The following is a 4,340-nucleotide window of genomic DNA, read 5'->3' as shown; positions in this document are numbered from 1 at the left end:
GAGTGCTGGTCCAAACCGAGCGATGTCCGGCACCCCCTGGGCAACCAGGGTCTATGCCAACCCGACGTCTGGCTCATCCGGTGTGCCCTGAGAACGAGATATGTGCAGCTCCTATCGGGATTTGTCGGCACAGCGGGCGGCTTTGCTGGTCTTGTTTTACCATTGTCGAAATGTCTTGTAACCGGGATTCCGAGACTGACCGGGTCTTCCCGGGAGAAGGAATATACTTCGTTGACCGTGAGAGCTTATAATGGGCTAAGTTGGGACACCCCTGCAGGGTATTATCTTTCGGAAGCCGTGCCCGCGGTTATGTGGCAAATGGGAATTTGTTAATATCCGGTTGTAGAGAACTTGACACTTGACCTTAATTAAAACGCATCAACCGCGTGTGTAGCCGTGATGGTCTCTTCTCGGCGGAGTCCGGGAAGTGAACACGGTTTCTGGGTTATGTTTGACGTAAGTAGGAGTTCAGGATCACTTCTTGATCATTGCTAGTTCACGACCGTTCCGTTGCTTCTCTTCTCGCTCTTATTTGCGTATGTTAGCCACCATATATGCTAGTGCTTGCTGCAGCTCCACCTCATTACCCCATCTTTTCCTATAAGCTTAAATAGTCTTGATCTCGCGGGTGTGAGATTGTTGAGTCCTCGTGACTCACAGATACCTCCAAAACAGTTGCAGGTGCCAGTGATACCAGTGCAGGTGACGCAACCGAGCTCAATCTTGTTCGTTGTGTTGTTTCTTATCATGTTGATCAGTAGTGGAGCCCAGTTGGGACGATCAGGGATCTAGCAGTTGGGTTGTCTTCTTTCTTTAGGTTCCGTAGTCGGACCTATGTGTGTTCTCTGAATGATGTATGACTTATTTATGTATTGTGTGAAGTGGCGATTGTAAGCCAACTCTTTATCCCATTCTTGTTCATTACATGGGATTGTGTGAAGATGACCCTTCTTGCGACAAAACCACAATGCGGTTATGCCTCTAAGTCGTGCCTCGACACGTGGGAGATATAGCCGCATCGTGGGCGTTACAGGCGGGCCACGGCGGGCAGCGGGGGCGGATCCGCGCCGGCAGCCGCACGGGGTGCTTGGGGCGGCGTGCCCAGATCTACACCGACAACCGCGCGGACTGCCTGGGCCCGGGGGTGGAGGCGGCGGGGCACCTGGGAGGTGGTGGCGGGGGGAGGTGGGGGAAGTGGAGGGGGAGATCAGAGCGGCAGGGGAGGTAGCCGGCGGGGCGGCGCTGGTGGCTAGCGTGTCGTCCAGAAGGAGAGAAGCTGGGTGCAGCGACGAGTTGGCTGGGGGTAGGGGAAGAAGGTGTGCAGGGGGTGGGTAGGTGCTGCAAGGGTGGGGGATAGGTGAAGAATGTGCGGTGGGGCTGTTTTTTCGTAGTTGCGAGGATCGGGGGTTTACCAGAATAAGGTCAGGTGTTAGCAGAATAAGACTATAGGATTCTAATAACACCCTTTAGACCTCATTCTGCTAACCCCTGCCAACACGCACCGAACCGAACTAAACAAACTGCGCAGTCACCCGGTCAAACCCCACCCACGCTACCCCCACCTTACTCCACCTTCTTCCTTCCCCGTGAAAACCCACCACCGCAACCCCCTCCCAACCACCGCCACCCCACCAACCCCACCCCTCCGGCGCGCCACCGCCCCCACTCCCGCGGTGCCCCACCACCCCCACCCTTTTCGGCGTGCCACCACCTTCCACCCCTGCGGTGCCCCACCTCCCCCACCCCTTCCGGCGCGCCACCACCTGCCAACCCTATGGCGCCCCACCGCCGCCACCCCCGTAGCACCCCACCATCCCCCACCCACACCGGCGCGCCACCATCCCACGGCCACCACCCCGCGCTGCCCCTGCCACGACCACTGCGGTGCCTTGACTCGCCCCACTTCCCTATCTCCCAGCTTGATCTAGATCGGGATCAAGCCACAGGCGGAGCTCCTTCTCCCTCGCCGGCGAGACCACTTCTCTCCTCGCAGCCTCCTGTGCGACGACATACAGAGGAGGAAGAGGTGCTCCTCGTAGTTGATCTCAACCTCTACGGAGCGTGGGGAGGATTCGAGGTCGTTGACCACGTTGGGACCCGACACACCGCCGAGCAGTTCCCCAGCGCCAGCCAGCCGCCGGTGAGACCATCGCCGTCCGCCCGCCCCTTCCTGCTTTCCCTTCTCCCTCCGCTTTCGCTCATCCCTTTCCCCTCTCTAAATCCCTCTCTGTGCCGTAGTAGGGACGCAACAAGGGCGCCGTTGCCTGAAAGTTGCCACCGTCGGGACAACGCATCGCTGACAAGTTCACCACTGCCAGCGCTCGCCTTGTGTCGCCCGCATCTCGATCCAGTCGCAGCTGACGAGGCCGGATCCCGCCTTCGGAGTGCACCGGTGGCCGCAGGAACCCATGCATCTGCCCATGGAGATGGGGCAGCGGCCGTGGAAGAGCAGTAGCTGCTCGTGTGTACTCACTCCGTTCGGAATTACTTGTCGTAAAAATGAATGTATCTAGACGTATTTTAGTTCTAAATACATCCATTTCCGAGACAAGTAATTCCGAACGGAGGGAGTAGTTCATAAGAGGCTTATTTTGCTCTCTTTTTGGCATATTTTGGATTCTGCAGTTCATGTTACATGGTTTTAGTGATAAAGTTCAGTGCAGCATTGCATGCGGCCTTTTTTTATATTTTGCAGCGAGGTTCTCCAGTTCGTTGGTTGCAGTTCGGTGCACAAGGATTGCAATCTCGATTGGAGATTCGTTGAAAAATGGATTGCGGTTAATTATGACAAAATTGTGTAGTTTGCTTCAATCCGATTCACCTTGAGGGCTTCTCGTGCAGTTTACTTGATGCTCTCGTGCAGTGCGGAGTGCATCTGCTTGCCATCCCGCCAGACGCCCGAGCAGTACATTTTTTCATGGAAAAGTTGGGCCACACAGTTCACTCCGTCCATGTTTTGTATTTTTTGGAGATTTTTTTTGAAGTGCACTCACTTTGTGTAAAAAGAATATGTTTCATTACCCCTATGTATGAAGTGCAATTTGTTTCGTGTGTTTCAAAACCAGTCGATTACGTCAAAACACATACAGTGCATTTGGTCCTCCGATGTGGTTCACTTTTGAGAGTGTTGTTGTCCACTTGAGCCTAGTGCGATTTTTTAAACGAAACAACAAGATAGCAATGAGGTTCACTTCAACATATGTTGCGGTTCATTTTCCCTCGTCTCTGCGGTTCACTCTTGTTCATAAAAATTGTTGAAAAAAAGACAACAAAACTCACAAAAACTCGGGTGAGAAAGTTAAGTCCGACAAAAGAATTCATGAAGTGCGGTTTTCAGTCTGATGCAATGCGGTTTTCAGTCTGAAGCACTGCGGTTTTTTGTCTGATATAGTATACACGACAATTTGGGTGTCGCGAAAAAAAGAGTGTCCGCGTTTCGGTAAATTCAAAATTGCTCTTAAACTATAAGGAATTGCAAAGAGTGTTCTACATGAAAAAGTTGTGCCTCATTGATATCTTTCCAACGCCATATAATTTGAATCAGTCCGATCAGCGCTTTGTAAAAATTTCGTGAAAAACGGCCGCTGCCACTCGTCGCCAGCCGCACCATTTTTAAAATTAACTTAAAACCATAAAGAATCTCAAAACCATTTCTACATATGAAAGTTATGCCTCATCCGTAGCTTTCCAGCGGCGCATCACATGCCTCATTTCAACAAACGGTTAAATAATTGTAGTGAAAACAGTACCAAAAAATTCAAAAAAAAAAATGAAAAACGCAATTCCGCGATTTAGTAATTTGAAACTGCTCTTAAACCGTAACGAATTAGAGAAAATAATAGATATGAAAACGATGCGCCTCGATGATATCTTTCCAATGGTGTGTCATTTGCTTCATTCCGACGAGCAGTTTACAAAAAAACACGAAAAAGCACTCGCTATCGCTCGTTGTGCGTTGCACTATTTTCAAAACTGCTCTTAGTCCGTGATGGATCTTGAAAAAAATTCAACATGTCAAAGTTGTGCCTAATCCATAGCTTTTCAACGGTATATTATACGCCTCGTTCTGACAAATGTTTTAAGAACTGGAGCGAAAATAGTACCGAGAAAACACCGCATGCAGTTTTTTCCGATGAGAAGTTCACTAGTCTCTGTATTGCAGTACCTTTGCTACTGAAAGAGCAGTGCCCCCGCATTGAGCGTGCAGTGCGGAAGTGCATATATAGTATACCGTTAGAAAGCTATAGATTAGGCGCAACTACGCCATGTTGAACACTTTTCGAGATTCCTTTCGGTTTAAGAGCAGTTTCAAAAACGATGGGCGCCCAACGAGTGGCAGC

The 4,340-nt window shown here is 50.7% G+C and overlaps 1 long non-coding RNA gene across 1 annotated transcript; it reads left to right on the top strand.

Annotated features, from left to right (window-relative positions):
- Window positions 1–1,567: 1,567 nt before the first annotated feature.
- Window positions 1,568–3,047, top strand: LOC109755083 (uncharacterized). The gene is made up of 2 exons (XR_002230854.4): window positions 1,568–2,140; window positions 2,239–3,047. It is a non-coding gene; the product is annotated as an uncharacterized lncRNA (long non-coding RNA).
- The last annotated feature ends 1,293 nt before the right edge of the window (window positions 3,048–4,340 follow it).

The sequence above is a fragment of the Aegilops tauschii genome, chromosome 7 (genome assembly GCF_002575655.3).
Source record: "Aegilops tauschii subsp. strangulata cultivar AL8/78 chromosome 7, Aet v6.0, whole genome shotgun sequence".
Taxonomy (NCBI): domain Eukaryota; kingdom Viridiplantae; phylum Streptophyta; class Magnoliopsida; order Poales; family Poaceae; genus Aegilops; species Aegilops tauschii.
This window is presented reverse-complemented; position numbering and strand designations above follow the sequence as displayed.